General features: G+C 45.8%; 1 protein-coding gene and 1 long non-coding RNA gene across 4 annotated transcripts in view; one reads left to right on the top strand and one right to left on the bottom strand.

The window, feature by feature from the left end:
• LOC149866487 (uncharacterized) overlaps nucleotides 1-3413 on the top strand; it is a 171014-nt gene extending 167601 nt beyond the window's left edge. Inside the window, exon 3 of the long non-coding RNA XR_016441899.1 lies at nucleotides 3282-3413. This is a non-coding gene — a long non-coding RNA (uncharacterized LOC149866487). The remainder of the gene's footprint in view (nucleotides 1-3281) is intronic.
• LOC149866486 (uncharacterized) overlaps nucleotides 1-12892 on the bottom strand; it is a 315323-nt gene extending 302431 nt beyond the window's left edge. For all 3 annotated transcript variants that reach the window (XR_016441896.1, XR_016441897.1, XM_090043779.1), the window contains exon 1: nucleotides 10394-12892. The gene's annotated coding sequence lies outside the window, so the exon portion shown is untranslated. The remainder of the gene's footprint in view (nucleotides 1-10393) is intronic.
• Nucleotides 12893-23731: the final 10839 nt, after the last annotated feature.

The following is a 23731-nucleotide window of genomic DNA, read 5'->3' as shown; positions in this document are numbered from 1 at the left end:
CACACACACACACCCCTTCCCCTCCCAAATTAGCTTTCCAAAATTGGGGTGTGTATCTTAAGCAGGGAAGCTGATTTTCTGCCCAGAATAGTAGCAGTGGCATTTCTATTCAGGCAGCACTGTAGGTCAATTGACTTTATGGCTCATAGGAATCTAACTGATTCCTCCTAATTGTTCTTTATTCACAAATGTTAACAACCCACTCTTTTTTTTCATGATATTGCTGTTCTACTAACAAGCTATCCTTTATTGGCAATTTTGCTGTCTGTCAGCTACTCCTGTCCTCTCTCTCGCTTCCTCTTTTACAGCCCTGCAGACTAGTTTTAGCTCTAGCCAAAATCCTAGGACCCCACCCACAAGGAGTCCAGCAACAGCTACAGTTTCAGCTTTTGACTAAGCAGCAAAGAGCTGCTAAAAGTTAATCTGTGAAAGGGTTAAGACTGTAGCTTCTGCCTGAGCAGAAATGGGAAGGTGAGTGAATTGAAGATTAAACTGTCAATGCTATATGCATCCATAACTCTGGAAAAATCTTCTCTTCATCCTGCCTTCCAAAAAACAAGGTGTGTGTCATATTTGAGGGGTAGTAAGTGAGAAAATATATATACATATACATAGCTAATTTCTACCCCAAGCAAACATTTCAGATTAATTTCCTTGGATGTACATTCCAAAACAGAATTAGAAGCAATTAATTAGAATGGAATGCAAAAATTTAATAGATGTCTTCCTTTCATTCAGAATGTTTCTCTTCCCTTCCTTCCTTTTGTTCTTCAAGATACCTTAGAGATAAGAACTAAAATGACCATAACCTTCAACACTTTGTCACAATGATAATAAAAATTATGGAACTAATAGGCACTTATTTGGATTCTTCAATTCAAAAAAATTCTCTCCCAAGCTGGCAACAGCTCCAAAAAGTCCAATATATTTTGTTTTGCTTGCACATCTCTTAATTTAAGGAGGTAAAATTATTTTGACATAACCCTTTCTTTCTTATTCTCCTCCAAAAAAATAAAGTATTGGACTGTTATTTTTTCACTTCAAATACTAGGAAGAGTGTGAGATTCTTAAAGCTATCATAGCAGTCTCTCTGATGGGATAAACCTCTTCCAAACAGAGCCAATTTTTTGTGTACTTGATGACAGACTGTTTTCATCAACCTGCTAAAACTTAAATGTTCCAAATATGTGGTTTAAAATGTCTGTAAACCTATAAATATTTATAAAGATTATGCACAAGGTCCACACATAACTATGCAGTATTGATTTTATTTACAGTAGTGAACCTTACAGATACAAGGAATGCCAGAAATGGTTGGATTGTAATCTCTCTGGGGCGCAAACAGGCTCTCATTTCTGTATTTTTACAATATTTTGCACTTTGGGTTCTTAATCTTTGACTTGAGCTGTGATCGTACAAATAATAACCAGGGTGTTCATCTAGCCCTGCTGACATTGAACACTCTCACTCCATTCTGCATTGATAGCCAAGTAGAGTATTGTACTGGTAGACACAAAGCATTTGTATATACCACACCAACTGGTTCTAGTGAGAATAGGACTGAGCATATACTGTCTTCTGAAGTCCACTGACACTTCAGAGATGGAAGTTCACCAGTGAAGCTGCTCCAGACTGGTCCCCAGTGCCTGCTCTTAGACCTTCTACAGACAGAGGGTTCAAGATCAGGCATTTAGAATAAGCCCAGGACAGTCTTACTGATGCACTTCCAGCTCTGGAGTGTAACAGCAAACTCAGGATGGGCTCAGCCCCATCTAATGTGTTGTCTTTAACCAAAATCAATTTGACACAACTTTAATAGTGACTCCTAATATCTACAACTGGAGTTAATGAGCCTGATTCTTACCTAGTCTGAGTCAGGGGCAGGTTAAGAATGTTTGGAGTCCAGGGCCCAAGGAGTATGGGGCTCAAAGAAAGATTGTGCTGACAACCATTCAGAATAGAAAATTGCCAATATCAAGCACCTTCTATGTGCCCCCTTTAGGAATGCACTGGCATTGTACCTCTCTCTATAGCAAAGATAGCACAGGCTGTCCAGTAGCCAGCAGTGTGCTATTGGCATTGTCTACCCTGACTCAGCTGTGGCTGCAGAAGAAGTGGTAACTGCCAAGTTCCTGGGGCCTACTGCAGCATGGGTACAGCTGGGCAGCAGGGCACATGACCCACTGCCCTGGGCCAGAGTGCAAGTGGAGCCCCTATTGCGGGGGTCCGTGCCGTGACCCACCTGCCCTTGGCAAGACCGGGGGGAGCTGGTGCAGCTGTGCCCCTGAGTCCCGGGGTGCCTAGGCATGGCAATCCTGGCTGGGCAGGGCAGCAATGGCTGAGAGTGGCCATGGCTGCTGCCAAGAGCTCTCCAGGCCCTTCACCCAATGAAGTCCCCGGCCCCGGCCCCAGCCGGCTTTTCCTTCAGTGCCCTTGCAGGTGCTGCCCCAGCCCATCCACGCATTACCCCCACAAGCTAGAGCAGATTATTCACAGGGGGCCTCTGATTGGCAGGGACCCTGGGCACAGGCCCCATAGGCCTGTGCATTAATCTGCTTCAAGTCTGAGTCACACCAGACAGCTGGCAGTAAGGTTGCTACAATTCTTGTTAAGTCAGTTTTGCTATTTGGTTTGGTTTAGGAGGTTTGTTTGTTTGTTGTTTTAAACTAAACAGTCAAGACATTGATAATCTTTTTGTGTTGCCCCTCTAGGCTTTCAGAGCTTTGCAAATACTGTTAGAAAAGAAAATGTCAATAATAGTATCAATCTGATCACGTATTTCCAAATGAAGAAAAAACAGCCTATCAAAATATGTGAGGAGCCATGGCATTTTCAAAATGTTCTACATTCAATAGATCTAAAAAGTATAGCTAATTTCAAGGCTGAACAAGAATCTAATTTAACATTAGGAGTTTTGGTACCGTGTCGTGGTCCTCATAAAAAACAAGCTGGTAAAAAATACGTTGTGGCGTACTCAGATATGTTCCAAACTATGAGGAATTCTGCTTCTGACTAACAATGCTTAGTACATCCATCTATCCCTGCCATTCACTCAAAAATGAGGGAAACTATTAATTTGGCTCAGATAGCAAAGGGTATGCATTCCACATGAGAGATGTAACTACTGAAAAGAAGCCAAAAAAGGAACACCTGTTATGGAAACTCATCTGGAATAGGTGGTCACAATAAGGTTGTGGTTTGCATTAAAGATGTAATAATTCAGCCATAGTGCACAGAGGATGTGTTTATTAATCATATACCTTTACTGTTTCCACCATTAGGGCTTCATTGGCCACGGCTTATAACTATCTTCCTCTTTCCCGGTCCCAGGGGAAAGGCAACTTTCTACAAGCACTGATGGCTGTCTTGCAGTAGCACATTTTTGGTGTAGTGTGTATGTGTGAATGAGGATGAATAAAGCCATTTGTGTTGTGTTATCTCTCTGGATAAATTATTTGCTTTCTTCATAAAAGGTGTGCACAGCTTCCTTCTATTTGTACAGCTATGGTTCATCCTCCTGTTGCAGAAATTGCTATGGTTCGTTTCTCGGGAGGCGAAAAACTCTCAGTCACAGACACACTCCATTAGCAACACAAAAGGTATATATTTGCAAATAGGGTTGGAGCGGAAACAAAGGATCACTCCAACCACTGAGGACAACTCTCAGCTGGCTTTTATCCCCTCTCTCCTGAGCACGTGTGCAGAAGCAGGAACTCTTACATCTCATTTCCGGTTCATACAAACATATATGAAATGACGTCACGTCATCCGTCGCATGTGCATTATAATTAACTACTTAAGTGTGCGGGGCGGATAGGCTTATATGCATTAGCTAATTGCGCCTGCTCAGAAAGTACTTTAGGTTACAAAAAGTTCAAACCTTTCCTGCCTCAAGGCCAGGAGACCATTAAAAATTGCAATTTACTCTTATCTGCATGAGAACGCTAAGGAGTATATGCTTTACTGTAACAAAGAGATAGTAAATTTGCAGAACAAAGAGAGAGTGATACCTTAATACAAAGAGCCCTTAGTAGCTTCTCCTCCAACCTCTCTCCCCCACCAGGGAGAGCTGACAGCTGTGCTGTTCTAACAACACTATTGATAATGCATTTTCAATAATATTTCTAACACTCCAGAGCCTTTCCAAAAGCTGAGAGGGTAGAGTTGCTTAGATCCAAGATTTTGACCTTGGGTATCATTCTGGTAAATTGTTATTGTTTCTCATTTGGGGTTTTTTGGGAGTGAGAGATGTTTTCTTCTTGAGGAAGAAACTGGACCCTTTGGCAATTTTGCTTTCACTTAATCTGCCAGTGTATCATGACACCCAGATATTATAAGGGATGTAAATTTACACCCAGGTACACCAGCACTGGTGGCCCCTCCAGTTCAGACCTTTACCTCCATTATATTCAGTTTCCAGTTACTTCATGGAAAAAGACTGAGATCAGGAACTTGATCTGCTTGCAGATGAAGTATTTGCAGTGAGCCACTGCTAGAGATAAGACATGAGACTGAAGTATGATGCAATCTAATTAAAAAACTGTGTCATACAGACATTCTAAAATGGTGCATGTGGCAGGGGACTTGGGGGGCTTGCCACTTTACAAAGTCAGGCAGCTTGCAAAGCCTCCAGCAGGTATAGCCTAGGGCTAACTGGGAGCGACTGACCCAGGGAGCTGGCAGGTGAAACAGCCTGACAGAGGGAGTCATATGACTCAGGAAAAGGGCTGGGCTTAGAGCTGGTATAAGCCCAGGCCTGGAGAAAAGCCCAGCAGTAAGATCTGGAGCCTACTGAGTTCCAGAACACAACCTTAGGAGGAGGACTGCAATTCTGGAGCACCACCACAAAAAGGGAGAGCTGAAGTAGTCTGGAGGTTTGGGTAGGAACTAAGGGTCTGGAGGAGGTTCTTAGGGACCCAGGGAGGGGCTGAGAGTGTGGAACCAGCAAAGGTGCTTCAGGGCTCAAGCACCCACTGAGAAAAAATTAGTAGGTGTTCAGCACCCACAGAGCCAGGCTTGCAGATGTTTTTAAAAAAAAAACCCAAAATGCACTTTACCAGAAGAAGCAGCACATTATTTCAACCTGCCTCTGCAGCATCTATGAAGACTGGACACTTCAACAAGGCTTTTTGGTGCTTTTAGCTAAAACTGATTCAATCAGCTATTAGATAAAAACAGAAAAAAGCCACACTAAAGCACTCAATCTTTACAGATGCTGCAGAGCTGAGTAGAAGTAACATGCTGCCTCTTCTTGGCATGCACGGGACTTGGCATGGGAATGTGATGAGTTAAAAGTAAAGTGCCATTTGGTGTGGGGGGAAGAGGGACTCTATGTCAAACACCCACTGGCAAAAAACACAGTTGGCACCTATGATTGGTGCAAATGACAGTGCAGAGTGCACAACAACAGTGAATGGAGACTTTGAGTTCCTCAATTTCTACTGAAGTCAATGGAAGATGCTCAGGACATCCAAAAATTAGAATCTTAAGAGCCATATACTAATTGGAATCAGTTTTCAGTGGCAATTTTTCATTGACTTCAGTTGAGATAAGGACAGCCTTTAAGCAAAGGTTTGAAATGTCAGGTCTTTTCCCAGAACTGGCATAGCTCCACTGGAATCAGTAGAACTACCATGATTCGTATCACTGGAGGATTTGGAGCCAGGAATTAATACTTTAGCTGAGATTCTCTATTCCCTTGTACCTGGTGAAGACATTTATCCTTAAACAGTATGGATGCAAAAATCCATCCATAGTGTAAGACCTCCTGAGTGTCCAGGAAGTGTGGTATCTGATAAGACTCTGTATGAAGTCAGTAGGAACTTCCAGGCAGCAGAATAGGAAAGGTGTCAGGCTACAGCTTCAAACCCAGGGCCTTAGTGTACCAGTATCAGCTACTGACCTCAGTCTGCCATTTCTCCAGCTGACCATGCAGGCTGGTCAGAATCTCTATCCAGACCCTCTGTCCAGACCTAGCCACCCACCCACTCCCTGCTGCCGGAGTGGCTGGCCAGGGTCTGCTTCTTTCCCCTCCCATATAAGCCCCTGACCTGGAAGAGGAAATGCCTGGACAACAGGGCTCAACCTTTACCAAGACTGCCTTGCTGTTCCTTGTAACCTGTGCCAATGCCAGCTGTCTGCTTGATCTCCTAGCTACATGGCTTATGCTCGGACTCCATGCTCCATCTGCTTAACTGAGATTGTCCCTGGGCCCAGTCATTGGACTGACTTCCTGATCTGGCCCTCACCTGGATTCTGCTCTCTCCTCCCAACCCCTATGGACCTAGCTGCACACTACCCAGTGTGAAACAGGCCAGCCACAAGACCTTTGCAAGCACAGCAGCAAACCTGTTATGTCTTACTGTAAATTCTTGTATATAAGCTTCTTGGGCCCCTTCTACACATTACAGATATTACAAAGTTAATGGTTAATTGTAGTTATGTGAAGACAAGCAATGTGTACTAACTTTATAGCTGGTTGCTTTTCAGCTTTAGTTTGAATATGTAGCAGGGTTTCCCCTGTGGCTAGGAGCCCCATCAGCAGATGGGGCTCCCAACTGCAGAGATGCACTGTGCCCAACATAAAATGCTCAAGCCCTAGGTATCTTAGCAGTCACAATCCCCAGGGTCTGTGGGTTTCCCACACTCCTGAGCCCTGGGGAATCACTGCAGCTGCAATCCCCAGGGTTCAAGGGTGCAGGAAATTATCATGGCAGGAGGATCACAGTGACCATCTAGAACTAGGGGTTTCCTCACACCCCTGGGTGGGGGATTACTCCTGCAGTGATCCTCCAGCATCAGGGGTATATGGGATACCCCTACAGCTTTCTAGTTATTTAGTTGGTCTAATAAAATACATCATATTCACCCAAAGAACCTGGTCTCCCTCACTTGATAGTTTTTTGCCAACTTGGCCCTTGTGTTGTTATTAACAAGACAGGACAGAGTCATCCCCTTTTCCCTCCAAAAAACTAGAGGCAGTATGTGATGCCAAGAAACATTAAGAGAATTGAACTAATTTCAGTCTTGTGTTACACTCTGGCATAAGTCAGGAATCACTAAACTGAAACCAGATGAGATTCACTAATATGAGAGAAGGGAATGAGCAGCTGAAGATGCTGAATGAGTAAGGAGGATTTGTAAACATCTTTGCATACCCTCAGTTCCGTTGGTGCTGGTATGTGTCTAGTTGGGCAGCCTGTGTGAAATTAGCTGGTATTTAAGTCCTTTTCACCCCATCTGTCTCACAGAAATTACTGCCGTAATTAGTAGTCTCAGTGGAGAGACTAAGGATCTGATTTTATTCTTGGTCGTATCAACTGTTTGCTCCTGTAAACCTACTGGCTTCACCTGCATGACAGTCAGAATCACACTCTCCTGAATGACTATTAACCTAATGTGTCACCTTAAGACTTGTTTTTCTGTGATATGGCTACTGAGCACATACCCAAGAATGGCTGTATACCCAAGCATCTCTTGTATGGATAATTCTGTACAGGAAAAAGACCACACAGACATTCTTATCTCTGTTTCAGAGATGTTTATAAGAGGGAGTTGAAGACAATTAACACTGAGCCAAATGATGGGGATGAGGCTGCTGAGAATCAAAGCACTTGGAAACAGTTTATCAAACACAGAACTGGGGTTTTTGAGGAAAGAAGAGACCAATATGCAGGGAATAAAAGAAACTTCAGGAAGAACCTCACAACACATTTGGGACTGTTACAAACTTCACATGTGGTAAGTAGGAATGGGACTGTCATTCAAGAACTGGGTTCTACAGCCACACTTACAGATGTTCAATATGCTGATGCCTCACTCAGTGTAACTCTGTTGTCTTGTGAGATGGACAGAAACCTAAAAGGGCTCAGTAGCATATTCAGGCTCCAGAAGAAACAATGAACATCAAGTAGTGAATTTAGGCACTCTGTTAACAACACTGATAAGTCTTTACAAGATGGTTGAAAAACATTTTTTTTTAAACACCTGCAAGAAAATTTCACTGAAATTTCTAAAACTTGAAAAGTTTTGGCAAGTGATGGGTAAGAGTAATCTTTTTTTTTTCCCATTCCTACCACTGATTTGCTGTGTGATATTGTCAAGGTAATTCACTTTGCTTTGCTTAAGTTTATCCATTGGTTGAGTGGGGCATTTTTTTGTTTGATTACAGCTTAGAATTTATTTTTCCAATTTATACAGACACCATCTATTTGAACCCATAACTGGTCTATGTAAACTCATTCTCCTTCATTTAAGTTATACTCCGACTCCATGCGGCATCCAACAGATGATGATCCATTTGCTCAAAGTGCAAACACCAGCACACATTGCTAGCAACAGCTTTATTCAAAATGGAGACAGCTTCAGGCCAGCTCCAGCAAACCAGGGACCTGCCTCAACCATTAGTTCTTTGAACCTTGGTTCATACTCATTAACATTTACTCCACCTTTGTCCCTCCTTTGTTCCACCCTCAGTTCTTCCCATTTTAAACTCCACCTCTGTTTGCTGTTTATTTCAGTAGCATGGAATTACCTATGCATACCACTTATTTACATGTCTTTTTGGTATGAACGCATATCTAAGATCTTGGCCCCACTTCTTTCGGGTCACTGGGCAGATTTTAACCAAAACCTGGAAGCTTCTGGAGGCTTCTTTACAAATCACCATTCACCTTTTTGCATATGTTTATCCTGAATTCTGTTACCAGTTACATGTTGTCTTTCACATTCCAGTCTTTCCGTACTCTGGACGGCTCCCAGGTTATATCATCTCCAGATTCCTAAGACTTCACCTCATTCACAGCACACAGTGTCACAGACTTGCTTGAAAATGGTTGATACAGTTCAGATGGTTACTCAGCATAACCAAATGGCTGGCTTAGTATACGTATTCATAAGCAAAATCTACTTTACCTCCTAACGATACATAATGAGCTATATATCTTACAGCACTACTATATTGTTAAGAAAATGCTTGCCTAAGCATCTTGCAATGTTACTTGTAATATATTATCCTGCCTTGTGGTTAGCAGCTTTGCTGGGCCACAGGCTATAGCCTTGTATTCAGTTACAAATTCAATGTTCCCCAAGATCCAAATACTGCCACCCTAACAATTTCCTTCTTCTTTGCCTGTACTTTCTGAATTTTGGCCATATATCCCTGCCTCTGAAATTACTTCATCAATTCTCAGGAGTGGAGTTTGTCTGTCATTCTTTTGAAAGCTGTGAAACTTACTGAAGTTTACAAGTGCTACCATACATACTATAGAAAATGAAAATATTCATATGTAAAACTGGACAATTAATATTTAACAATCTCAAAAAGCTAGTTTAGAAACTCAATTATGAAACCAAACCATTGTGAGATATTTGGAGAAAAAATATTCTAAAAGTATATTGTAAAGAAATTAAATTGTTGGCCTCTAATATCTAGCAATTCAAACATTAGGAATTACTAGGTAAATTTTACTGTAAACCCATCTTCCCTTAATGAACACTTCTCCTTTCTCTCAGCTGAGTAGATAAGACAGTCAATTATGAGAGATGGTAAATCCAAGTATTAGCATTAAAAATAGAATACAGTATTTTACATTGAAGAAAATAAGCTTTTTATAGGATGCAAAAGTATATGGAGTAATGTTATCACATCCCATTCCAGAGATACTTTTTCTACAGTAACTAAATCAAATATTTATCATGTTCTTAAAAATAAAGTGAGGGATATAATTGATTAATAATCTTTTGCATTTACATGGTAAATTTCATCTGAGGATCTCAAAAGCCTTTTACAAATATTAAAGGTACAATGTTCCATCAAATCTAGCTTTATGTTATGGCTTGGTAAAAATAAGCTGTTGCATTACCTAAGACCAACAGTCATTAAAAAAACCCAAAATGTTCCGGTATTTGCAACTCAAACATTGTATTACAGGGAAGTGCAGAGGAGCCTCAAATTGAAAGCGACTAGAAACTAAGTATTTTCATTCCAAGCAGAGAGAGAAACAAGGTAATCAAAATGCATACATAATACACAGTAAATTAGATTTCTAAAATTCTTTCTGCTTTAATGACTCCAGTGGCATTTTTAGATAGGTAAAGGAAACTTGTTTATTTTATAATAGGCCAAGTCTAGTCACCCAGCCCACTTCCCTTTGTGTCATAAAAAGAGATAGAAAGCTGGTTTAAACAGCAACCATCCAAGCTACCTTGCAAAGGGTTATCACCCTGTGCTGACTGCACCAAAGTTAGAGGATGTTGTCAGGTATTGCAGTCACTTGCAGACCTGTAGGGCGCCGCCTGCCACTCGACTAGGATGTTATCGGTTCTAATCAATGCTCTACATGCCTACATTTCTCCTACCATGACTTGATGTTAATGGAGTTGGTTCATTTACCTGAACGTGTAGTCCAATTAGTAGTCTCACCGACGTCCCGCGGGGCCCCACGTTCCTGAGGGCTCCGCTGCCCCTACACCCTCGCCCGTTCCACCAGGTTCTGACCAGCCAGTTGGTCCTGCCACGTGTCCTCAGTTCCAATCAACTAACAAAAGACCAAAAAGAAAACAGAGAAGGCTCTCCTGGCCTGTGTCACTGTTCTTGCTGTTTGCAGCCAAGATCTAAACCAAAACTGACCTTTGTGTGGTCAGTCCCTCTTTGGTGGCTCTCTCTGTCTCTCAGAGCCTCTTGTGGAGGTTGCCACAATTTCTTTTAGCACCTTGAGTCCATCTTATTGGATTGTACCACTTTTACATGTATTACAGTCCCACAAAAGTCTAAAGTGCCCCTCTGTTAGGGTTATTACGGTACCATTCTCACTGCCGGGCTCCGGCATCTCCCCGCATGTAAACAAAAAGTTCTGCACCCCGCAGGGCCAGTAGACTTGGCTCTAAACCCCTGCTGGGGTTTTTGCTTTCTGCAAGAGTCTCCAACCAGCACTCCGTGTCGCTTTCAGAATTCCCTGCAGCGTGTGTCAGCTCGTTCCTCCTCCTCCTCTTCTTTCCGGTTCTGCACTCCTCCAGCTTTCCTGTCCTGGGCTCTTCCTTATACCGGCGCGGGAGTTCTCTGCCGCTCTGCTCCCGAAACACGTGGGTAATGGAGATTTCTGCCGGGCTTCTTGGGGCTGTGGACCTGGGGCCGCTAAGCCTTTATTTAGCCCGTGTGCTTTGGAGCCTGGTGGCTCCTTCTCTTTCTCACAGATGTGTTTAAGGCAAAGGGGGGGGTTAAGCATTTCCAGAGTATAGTGTGCTATTCCTGGCTGATAGAGAGCCTCTTGGGGCATTGTTAGGCATAACGTTCAAGGATTTAGAGCAGTCCCTAGGCTTCTAGGAATTATGCCCTTGGTGGTCTCGGGGCTGGTGAACAGGCAGTGCACAATACCCCATCTTCTGAGGTACACCAAGCAGGGACCTAGCTTAGTTGACAATCTAGCTGTAGAAGAGTAAGGGGAGTGAGAGGAGAAAAACATCAATGCTCATTCTCTTCCCCCTTAGTATCTGGAAGTCAAGCAGCCCCAGCAGTAAAGAGGCAGGCCACAAGAACAGTTGAAACAGGGCAAGCAGGGTGTTTAGGATGCAGGTGCCAGGCAGGGCGCAGCTTTGGCCAGTGCTGTACATTGCAGCGAGGGATGCAGCAGAATTGCCTGTATTGTACAGCAGGGAGGGAAGCCCCACATGCTGGAGCCAGCTGCCTTTCTTGCCAGGGCAGCACAGCACAGGAGAGAAACTTTAAGCACTGGTCTGGCTGCCTTCTCTGCTCCCTCAGGGGAAGATACCTGGTACTTCCCTCCCCTGCAGTGCAGCGGAGGCAGGGAAGGCAGCTGGCTATAGCATGTGGGGCTTCCTTCCCAGCTGTGCGAGTGCAGGGTCTGAGCATGAGTGGTGGGGAGTGTCGTGGGGAAGGTAGCTACCGCCTCCCTGCGTTGGGGCCGCTTACCGGTCGCCAAGGACCAGCTCACCTGTGGTTGGACATTTTGCATGCGCTTGCCTCTCCTGCCACGACTTTGATGTTAATACCGATTGGTTCAGATTATCCGGCGTGTGTCGTCCAAATATGAAACTTCTTAGCGTCCCGCGGGTCCCGCGTTGATGAGGGCTCCGCCACCCCTACACTCTCACCCGTTCCACCAGGTGGTGGCTGCCTATCAGAGCAGGCCACGTGTCTGTAGATCACTCAGATTGTCCATAAAAGAAATGCAAAGGTAAACAAAATGCTACGGCCAGGGGTTCTCTAGATCGTGGTGGCTGCTTCAACCCTCAGCAGACATCCTCTGATATTCCCCTGTATGCTGTGGGGTTGAAACCCCTTCTCTAGCTCTCCATGAGCTCTTCAGTCCTCACTAGGGCTCCCTGGAGCCACTCAGCCCCTCCTTACAGGAGTTACGGTGTCACAGCCAGTGATTGCCCCTATTTTACAGTTTATATGGTACCCGGCCCTGGCCGGGGTCCCGCTGCTCCCGGACGGCTGCAAACAGTCCACGGCCTTGCTGGACCCGCTGCCCGGACTCAGAAGCCCTAATGTGGCTTACCCTTCCTCCAGAAGGTCCTGCCCTGTCGGAGGATGGCTCACATCAGCTGGCAGGTACTCCAGACGGCTTCAGCTCCCCCACTGCCTCCTTCCCACTCCCCCACTGCCGTGCCTCCGCTGGCCTGTGCCGGCGTCTCTTTTATGCCGGCCCTGTCCGTGCCGGCCCCTCCCTCCTCCGTGTACCTGGAAGAGGTGAGTTCCCGCCCAGCGTCTTGGGTCTGTGGGCGTGTGATTCGTGTGTTTGTACCTGGGCGGGGAGCCTCGGAGCCCACCGGCTCCTTCTCCCCCTCACAGGGAGCAATACAGGCAGCCTGGCAGAGGCTGCGCTCCTCGCCGCAATGCACAGTGCTGGCCAGAGCCATGCTCCACTGGATGCCTGTGCCCTTAGCACCCTGCCTGTTTCTGCACCATGGGGGGAATGTGGGCACCATGGGGGGAATGTGGAGGGGTCCCCACAACTATATAGACTATGCAAACAAAAATCATGACAAAAATATTTTTTGTAATAAAATTAAAATATATTATAGTGGGTATTTGACTTTTAATGTATGATTTGGGTTTTTTCTGGTTCTAAGATGGTAACCCCCCTCCCAAAAGGACTATTTCCAGTGGGCAAGGGGAAGGACTCCCAGTGGCAAAGGTCAGGCAGTGGGGGGTGGGACTTCCAGTCCCAAGGTGGTGACAAGAGGGTGCAGCAACTGTCAAGGGGCAGGACTACCCATGTAGCCCTTGACAGGTCACCAAAACTCATTAAGCGGCCTTCTGCCTGAAATAATTCCCGCCCCCCACCCTCTCTAAATGAATATACTTACGTTCCTGTGATAGTGAATATAGTTTCAGATACTAAAACGGTTTTTCAAATCTGCCACTCCTACTTGAACAGGCTCATAAAGAATCCTCATTGGCTGATGCAAATCATGATAGGGTACATCCATTAAATCAATATTTGCTTTTTACCTCTACCAAATCTGTTCATGCGCTGGTTGTGTTTTAGCAACACAGAAGGACCATGGAATGGTGTCTGATCTTTTTTCTTTGTTTGTTTCTCCTACGTTTGCAGTAAAAGCTAACAAATGAACACTATTCCCTAGACCCCTGCACATTCCTGCTCATACTTCTAATTGTAATGTGAATAAACAAAGAAATGCACAGACTGAGGCCATGCTGGCTTCACCTGCAGTAGCCACAGAGCAAAATACAAGCAGAGGAAAACAGAATCTGTAGGAATTCATATTGCCAAGATTGTTAAAAGTATTACAAACAAATTGAAGGTAGAAATCTTAGTAAGGGGACTCAGATTGTAGTTGATAGTGGTAGTATCTTGTTTAAGGGAATATTGCTTTTATCATTAAAGAAGTGACAAAAACTGAATTTGCATTATTATGTAAATACATGCAGCAGCATTAGAAAACATATTCTTCAAAAGGCAGAAAAATTGGGCTTGTTTTTGTTTGTTTATCTTTCTCCTCAGTCATTTCCAGTAGATTATAATAGAAGTTTCTGCTATTAGTCCCTAAGCGCATGATAGTGCGCTTGTCATCACATTTCTAGATGTAATAGATTTTATAGACTTCATAGACATTAGGGGCTAGAAGGGCCCTCGCAAGATCAATCGAGTCCAGCCTCCCTGCCATAGGCAGGAAGTCTGCGGGGATCAAATGATCCCAGCAAGATAAATATCCAAACACCTTTTGAATGAGTCCAGAGTAGGTGCTTGCCCTACCTCTGGGAGGAGTCTGTTCCAGACCCTGGACACTCAGACTGTGAAAAATTTTTTCCTTATGTTCAGTCTGAGTTGGCCTTCTAGGAGTTTGTGGCCTTTGGACCTTGTTATTCCTTGGAGAGCGCTGGTTAACAACTGTTCTCCCAGATCCTGATGTACACACCTTATGTACTTATAGGCTGCCACCAAGTCCCCCTGAGCCTTCTCTTCTCCAGGCTGAAGAGTTCCATGTCCCTCAGACTCTCCTTGTAGGGTTTGCTCTCTTGGCCTTGGATCATATGGGTGGCTCTCCTCTGGACTTTCTCAAGCTTATTCACATCCTTCCTGAATTGGGGGGTCCAAAACTGAATGCAGTACTCCAGTTGCAACCTCACCAAGGCTGAGTAAAGTGGGAGGATGACATCCCTGGTTTTGCTAGAGATGCATCGATGGATGCATGCCAGAGTTTGGTTAGCCTTGCCAGCCATGGCATCGCATTGGTGCCTCATGTTCATCTTGTGATCAGTCAAGACCCCCAAGTCTCTTTTGGTTATGATGCTAACAAGGGTAGCACTGATGAGCCTATTATTCCAGTCCTCTGTCATCAGGGCCTGTGAGAAATTTGGAGGCTTCAAATATCCTGGTAACCCTCTCAAGTGCCATTTTGTAAAATGGAAATTTGAGAATTCAAATAGAACTGTTCTCTGAATTATTATTTTTAATGCATTTGTAGCAATCACTTCTTTTTTTACACCCATGATACTTGAAAATATTACTTTACTCATTGCACACATCTACATGACATCCTAGCGTTGCTGTGGCAATGAGCTACAGTGATGTAGCTTGTCACTATGATGATGTAGCATTGGCAGGCACTAATGCGCAGTAGCAACAAGCGAAAGTAGGGTCAGAAATGACTTGTGTGCCACCAGGACTGTGCAGTACCAGCAGGTACTGTGCAGTATGAATAGCGCAGTGGGGCACACATGTAGATGCACCCATGATATCTTAATGTTTATTACGAATGATTTGGGGATTTCCCTAAGCTTGAGGGCCTGGTACAATTCTATCCCTATTTCCTCTAGCTCATAGACTGCTGTATAAATAATAAACACTCATACACCCCAGGAGGGCACAGGGAGCATGTGCCCCTGGATCTACACATGGGGAGGTGAGCTGCAGCTGCAGACTGGGGCCGGAGCTAAGCTGGGGTCTTCCCAGCAGAAGGGTTGGGCCACGCTGCACTTGGGGTGGGAGGTAGCAGCACTGGAAGAGGGGATGGGCGGGCTACGGCAAATTTTCCCTCCCAGTACCATCACCACCCCCTCCTCCCCCCGCCCCCCGCCTGCTGGGAAGAACCTGGCTTAGACACAGCCCCAGCCTGCCTTCCCAGGGTGTGTGCAGTGTTAGTGGGGGACCTTAATTAGCATTCAATCAGTTAATTAGGATTGCCTGAAGAGCAGCTGATTTCTCGGTCCAGTTGCTAAGGAGGAGGGGGGTCTTTAGCCCTGGAGATAGCTAACTTTTGGCACCACTGGTATCTAATCACCACCTGATCCTCCTGGTAATTAATGCTGAGATTTGATTAATTAGCACGCCAACACAGTTAATTAAATTAAATGAATAACAGTGGTTTACTAAGTACAAATACCAAGTAACATGTAAGCAAGTGGAATTCACAACACACACACAATAATGACACACTCTTTTTATAATTTAACTGTTTATCTATTTCTATCTATATTCCTTAGGCTATCAAATCCAAAACAATATCAACTTTATTAAAGAAGGGGAAGGGAATCTTTATTAGACTCTGGCCCCTACAGTCACTGGGTTCCTGAGGGTGATCTGCCTCTCAGGTCCATGCCAGACAGACGTTGGCTTACCTTGTACTGACTAAACTAGCAAACTTATCACTACTAAAGGACAAGAGCAGAGAAGGGAGGTAGGTTTGGTTATACTTACAGCTATGGGGCAAAGGGCCACTGCCACAAGCGTTAGATGCACCTGAAGGGGGGAGTTCTGGAGAGCCAACCTTTATTGCCTCCACTGCGGAGTCCACTGAAGGGAAGCAAATGCTGGAGACCCTCAAGCCTCTGGAGTATTCAGTGGTACACCCCCACAGAGCACCTCACTCGTCCTTGCTCTTCACCTTCAACAGGTCCAATCGTACCCGTACACTGTCCGTCTCACTATTAAATCACCAAGTATTCAGTCACTCTCTATAACATGCCATTGCACTCATAGAACATCACCATACCACATGCACACACCACAGGCAAGCCCCACACTCCTTTATACAGGTGTTGTGCACAGCACCTCCTTGGGCTCTGCACTCATCACCAAACCATGCTCATGGTACTGATCTCAGGTGTCTGATGTCATCTAAATGTGGCGAGGTAATTCAAAGTGCAGTTGGTTGACCTACTTAGAGAGCCATACCATGGTCTCCTTCCATACAGCCCCAGACGCAAAATTCTGTTGCAACAGCTGCCACCCACTCCCCACACTGGATGCCCCCCGAGACAAGCAGCTTGCGACTCCGTCCCATGGTCCAGCCCCATTCCCACTCCTACCCTACCCCTGGTGCAGCCACCAGAAGCCCATGGCCTGGCTGCCTTGCAGCCCTACTGCTGCCCCATGTTTGGGGTGGGCTAAGCCCCATTAGCCCCCACTTCTGCTGCCAATGCTCATAGTAGTACTTGTCATGAGTACCTTTTCAAAAACCCATAGGCTGAATTAACAGCAAATCCCTACCAAACATTTTTCCATACCTTATGTAAATTTTTTCAATACTTGATGTTAAGCCCTTCTCATTTCCCTATTTCACTCCCAACTCTTTTCTGGAAATTCTTGTTTTCCATTAAAACAAGTCAGGAAGTAGTGGCACAGGTAGGTGAATTTATACTTAGTGAGGGTAAAGTGTTCATTTAAATCCTCAAAGATATTTAATTCCAGTGCCTAAATAACTTTGAGGATCTGAGCCTAAGTGAATGAGGAGTCTTGTGACCTAGGTCTGATTCAGCCTGCAAAGTTTTGCTCTAAGAACTATATTGGAAAGGGTTTTGAAGAGGTCATGACTTCTAGCTGACAGCCATGTCATCAAAACCCCAGATTTGACAGCTTTACTGTTAGAAGAGAACTTATGTTGGCATAGCTTGTACTACTCAGGGAGATGGCATAGATAAAGTGGTGGACAACTCCTCTCTCTTGCTGGCATACTCCATCTCTCCACCATTGAACTCTGTAAAAAAATATATGCTAGCAAAGCTATAACAGCAGAGATTGTAAATCCTTAGGTTTCTAAGTCATAAGGGGTAAGTCAGCATGTGTATTCTTGAGTCTGCCACCGAAGAGCAAATCTCCAACAACCCATAACACTTAAAACAATACAAGAACACATTTTCCCTGCTGCACCACTGCTGTTAAGCATGCCAGAGATAGACTTTGAGAGGCCAGCATATTGCAACTTTGATCTTTGGTGGAAGCCTAGAGAGTGCCAGGGACACAACATTTGGTTCTTAGGTTGTAGTATGAATTGAAATGTTATCTTGAGTAGATTGAAGGTAGCATAGCACAGAACTGAACAGTGAAGATGCTATATAAGGGTATGGACACGTACATCTGAAGCTGAACACATACATCCCCATGTTTCAGAAGGGGAACATTTTGGAAGGGCAGCAGCTGTCACATTCCAATTATTACATGTGGACAAGCAAGAAATACAAATAACTTTAACTCTGCTTCAACTTTAACTCTGCTTCATTCAGGGTTGAATTTGAAGCAGTTTTACTGCATTGTATCATTCCTAGCTTGTCCATGTATAACAATTAAAACACATCAGCTGCCGCCTTTAGGAAAGGCTTCCCTTTTGAAATGTATGCCCATAATCTGGGGGTTCCTAGGGCTGCCCAGTTTCCAAATAGCTAGCGGGCTGCACACCCCTCCGACTAAACCACTAGGGGCTGCATGCTGTGCAGGTTGCACCAAGGTGAATCACAGGTCCCTGGGCCATGGACGGTGCAGACCTTGCATGGCCTCTAGCTCATCCTCTGTTTCCCACCCTGTATGGCACTGCCCTTCTCCCTAGGGTGGGGGCAGTAAACAACAGCTACAGGAGGGAGGGGGAATCTGAAGCCACCAGCTGCTGTTGCAGTTGTAGCATTCAGGAGAGTGATGGCCTAGCAGGAGCTTGGGGATGCAAATAAACTGCTTGTGGGCCACATGACCCATGGGCCTCCATTTGGACAGCCCTGGCCTAGGCGATACTTCAAGACTATCTGATACTTGGTGCAGTTTGGTTCATTTGTCCTATAAGCATAACTGATCCCAAGGGATCACAAAAGTCTTTGGAAGGGGTAAATTAATAGTATCTAGAGAAGGGTCAATTTCCTCAGAGAGAGGTAATCATCCCAATATCCTTTTCTGGTGGCAGAATTTCAACAAGGGATTAAAGGAGCCCTTAGTAGTCTCCTTCAGTTCATCAACAACATTTTAAGCAAAAAAGGGTGGCACATTGTGCTAGGTCTAATCTCTCATTAATGCACAAGGGATTTATACAAGTCACTCCCATTAATAGTAATGGGAGTTATTTATTGTATGAAAATCCCTAGGCCAAGGATAAAACCATTGAACATAAAATGTTGTAGAAAAGAAACCTAGTTACATGATGATTTTACAATTTATTTTGTGTCTGCTATGCAATGATAGATTCCATGGAGATTGAGTATAAAGGAAAACATAAGCGATTCTAGAGAATAGACTCCAAACTCTGGGTTCAGCTGACATTTAAAAACCTCTTGACATAGCTTTGTGCCATTTATTACCATACAACAGAGAAATCCCTTAGCTGACATACCACTTGGTTTTGCTCTGTTTCTTATTCTAATATATATATTTTATTAGGCAGAAATTGCAGGGAATATTTCCAATGAAATGCTGAAAAATAAGTAATACACATCTTGGCCTTTTCCATGGATTCTCTATAATAACAGGGATTAATATAATGTGCCTACATAGAGATTGTCTGAATGGATTACACAGCAGATTAGGGAAAATCTCATTTGGAACACCCATCAAAATAAAACCTTTACTGGTGAAAAGAAAAACACTCCTCTCACCTCCCTTATAAGAGAATACTGGTCTAGGTCCTTAGCTGTGACAGAGCTCAGTTCAGCACAGCTTTGTGGAATGCAAAACTGGCGCGTGGATCATAACCTAGCATGTGTTTCTCTAAATTTCTCCGGCTCATAATGACCCACTAAGGGAGTCCCACCAGATGGGAATCACCAGACTGTAACTCCATGCACCCATGCCCTACCTCCTGTTCCTAGCATGCACTCATAATATACAACCCTTCTAGTATTCTCCTGTGCATTGGAGGTGGGTAAAAAAGGTGGTGTTATAGACTCAGCATAACTGACTCTCAAAAGTCAGAAATTGTTCTAGGGAAATCCTCTGGTCCCTCTTAGCCTCTGAAACAACTCAAAGGGAATGGAGCATGAGTCAAGATCCAACAGAACCTATAGTAATACTATACTGCAACTAATGCACATTGCATAAGAACTTTCATTTTGGAGTCTTAAAATACTCTGCAGAAGAAAAATTGTCTCTCAGCTTTTCCAAGATACAGGCATGACTATATCCATGTTACAGATAGATTAACTGAAACCTATGCAAGTTAAGTAGGTTCCCAAGGTTACATTGACAGCCAGAGGCAAGGCCTAGAAAAAAATGAAATCTAGGATTTGTGTTCTAGCCCCAAGAACACAGATATTATAGATGGCCACCAGATCCCCCACTTACCCTCCTCCCCAGTCTGGTTTACTGCTGTATTTACTCAGATATAAGATGACCCCCCCAAAAAATAATTAGATTCTATATATGAAAAATGTAAATTTGTGAAAAATGTATAAATCTCATTATTGGAAATTTGCCTTGAATTTGTCCCCCTCCTACTGCTACAGCAGGGGAAATAAATCTGGGGGGCCAGGTAATCCACTTGTCTTCTATCCCCACCCCCCCTACACACTTTTGCCCCCTGCAACCACTTCCCTCCCACTCCTTACTGTCAGGCCTTGCACTCCCTGGGTACATCCAGACACGTGTGGTCGTGCAGTATGTGGTGCTGCAAACATGTTTGCAGTGCCACATACCACACAGTCTGGTGGTCTTTGCACTGCAACGGCATGCTGTCTGAGCATGTGCTCATGGAGGCAAAAGTTGAAAAAAAACCCAGAACAACACACACTCAGCCAGTGTGCACCAGTGGAAAATGGAACCAGCCCACCCAGAGGCATGCTTCACTGCCAGCCAGGCCCTGCATGGCAGAATCACTGTGGCTGCAGCCCTGGGAGGCCCCCAGGACCTCAAGTAAGGCTGCAGGGGCTAGCACAGTGCTGGCCTCAGCCTCCCATACCCCACCCGCACACCAAAGTACATGTGGCATGAGCGTTCCCTGGGGACAAGAAATGGTGGAACAAGGTGTGCCGCTGCTATTTGTCCCCAGGGAATCAACTGTCCACACATGTCTGGAGTACATAGAAGTGAGAAGAAAATTTGAAAACACTGACCTTGAAACACAGATGTAATAATTTGCATATAATGCCTATAGATTTTGTTAATCCAGAATTACTGCATTTAAATTTTTTGACACTGCTGCAAGTTTTAGCTCAGGTACTCCATAAACACATTTTTAAGCAGCATTTATATATAGTACAAACTATGCATGATATTAGTCCAAAGTCAAAAGGCTCATGACTTACCATACAGTTCAGTGAGCTGGGCCCCACCAGTCAACAGCATTTCAAGCCATGGTGACTCCACAGCTCAGCACTGCTCAGCATATGTACATACTCCAGCTATCACACCCTTCCCTCCTCCAAATGATCTGCATGCTAATTCCCATCCCCACTCATGACTGGAACCAGGTGTTCTTGTCACAAGTCCTGGGATGCTGCAAAAATATATATGCAGATAAGGTACAAGGCAACCTGTATCTACCTCATGGGGCACATCCGTACAAGTACGCATGTGCCTCTTGCCCTGCCTCAAACCCCTTTGAGGTGGGGCAACAGGCACGTGCGGAAATAAAAAAATGTTCCAGGATATCCAGGGGTCTAAAAAAATTGAAACTTAAAAAAGCGGGGCAGGGCATGGTCTGAGACTGTGCCTTGAGGCAACCGGAGGCTGGGTCCCCCATGAAAACACTGTGGCGGGGGGAGGGGCCATCCATGGCAGGGGTCGGGAGCTTCTGGGGGGTTGGTAGGGGCCTGCCAGAGCATCTCTATGGTTGGCTCCTCGCCATGGTGCTGAAACACATGGCCAGCCAGGCCACATGTTTCAGCACCAGTCCCGGTGCTGGTAAGTAAGGGGGAGGGGCCTGGAGGGAAGGGGAGGGGACCATGGGGGGGACCTCCAACAGCCCTGCCCACTCTCACAGGCCCCTTGACCCCTGCTGAGGCTGGCCCCTCCCTCCGCCAGCCCTCCCAAGGCCCCCAACCCCTGCCATGGCTGGACCCTCCCCCCACCAGCCCCCTAAGGCTCCTGACCCCTGCTGCTGCCCCCCTGCCAGCTCCCCTGAGGCCCCTGACCCCTGCCAGGTGGACCCCTCCTTCTGCCAGCCCCCCGAAGCCCCCTCCCCTGAAGCCCCTCCCCCTGCCCTGGCTGGCCCATCCCCCTGCCAGCCCCCCCGAGGCCCCCTCCCCCTGTCCTGGCTGGCCCCATCCCCCCAACCCACCTATCCCCCCACCCCATACTTAAACAAACAAACAAACCCGGCACTTACCGGCAGTTCCAACTGCCATGTGGCTGACTGGGGCCCCGCCTGCACAGTGCAGGGCAGGCTGACAGCCCCAGCATTCACAGCCTGGGCCCTCCTGCCCCTCTGCTGCCCTGGGGGGACTCTGCCAGGAGTCCCTGGAGCCCCCCCACCCCTTCTCAGGTAAGCAGCGGCTTTTTTTCCCATTTTTTCCTGTTCTTTTTCTGGGTTTTTTTTCAAAGTTATGGTGCCTGGGGTTTTGTGTAGCCTTAGGGGTCTGGGGGTGCAAGTTGGGGGTTGGGGCTAGGTATGACATCCATTTGGGGGGCTTCAGCAGCTGGTGGGGGATGGGGCCAGGTGGGGCAGTAATCGGGGGGCCTGGGGTGGGACATGTGGGCCTTGCAGGCGGTGGTAGCCCCTGTAGGGGCCATTTGGCCCCTGTTGGGGGGCCGAACCCTTTGTTTGGGGGACAAACGCCCTGTTGGGGGGCCATAGCCCTTGTGTGATGGCTGAACCCTCTGTTGGGGGGCTGAACCCCTTGTGTAGGGGACGAATCCCTTGTGTAGGGGCTGATTCCCCTGTTGGGAGGCCATAGCCCTTGTGTGGGGGATGAACCCCTTGTGTGGGGGCCATCACCCTGTGGGAGGGCAGCAAAATATGTATTCATGAATTCATGAAACCTGTATTTATTATTTATGATAAGAGACTTGCTTTAACAGTGTAAATATTTCAATAAAACATTGTCCAACTGATTGCTGTCTCTGCCTCACTCTCTCTTTCTCGTTATAGTGGTGTTTTGTTTTACTTGTGGAGGAACATGGATTTGGGAGTATTTTATAGAGTGACTTTGGGATTTTTTTATCAGGGATTTTTCAGTTTTCAAATACGGAACATTAGAATTCCTGATAGGAAGGCCAGTCGCAGGACCCTGCCTGCTCAGAGCTGGCACCTTGGACCCATCTGGCTGTGGGTGACCTCCTGGCCAAATGGGGCCAGGAGGACATGCTTTGACAGTTCCAAGCAGACCACAACACCCAGAACATCTTCCAGGTGATAGCTGCCCAGATGGCAGGGCAAGGGCACATATGGCAGCAGTGCCACAGAAAGGCCAACCCTGCAACCGCAGTCTACTGGCAGCTGGTCCAGAGGGGCAGATGCCTCTACTGGCGCTACAGTCCCCATTCAAGTCTGGCAGGTGTGCAGATGCCTCATTTGGGTCTGGCAGGCATGCAGCAGGTCACAGCCAGGCAGCAGCCCCCACTGCCAGACTGCTGCAATGGGTAGAGGGTGCAGGGAACTCTCAGGGCTGCTTCAGCAGTCCAGCTGGCACAAGGGTTAGTGTTTCCAGGTACCAATTGGCTGGACCCCAGAAGCTCCTGAGAGCTAGCAGCCCTGAGCTACTTGCCAGGGCAGCTTTTTATACTACTGGGGACAGCACAGGTGCTGGCCCCGGGCTCTAGCTCCCCCTGGCTGAAGATCTGGGAGAAGCCAGCCAGGTGGCACAATTTGCTCCACAATGAAATGCATGTCCGGGCACATGCGCTGAAGCAAAAAGCCCCAGCTCAAATTTTCACTGCTTCTATTTGAGCTGCTGCAAGGACACGTGCCCATGGAGGGCAGGTCCACGCTAATCATATGTGCCAGGCTGGGAAAGGGAGCAACAGAAGAATTCTGGGTGAACTGTTTGTGGGCCCATTTTGTGATGTTTGCCAGACATTTAAGGCTGATAAAGAAACAGGAATCATTTGAA

The sequence above is a fragment of the Crocodylus siamensis genome, chromosome 4 (assembly GCF_052110815.1).
Source record: "Crocodylus siamensis isolate JL-2025a chromosome 4, ASM5211081v1, whole genome shotgun sequence".
In the NCBI taxonomy this organism is placed as follows: Eukaryota; Metazoa; Chordata; order Crocodylia; family Crocodylidae; genus Crocodylus; species Crocodylus siamensis.
The sequence above is the reverse complement of the archived record's forward strand: the minus strand, read 5'-3'. Positions and strand labels throughout refer to the sequence as shown.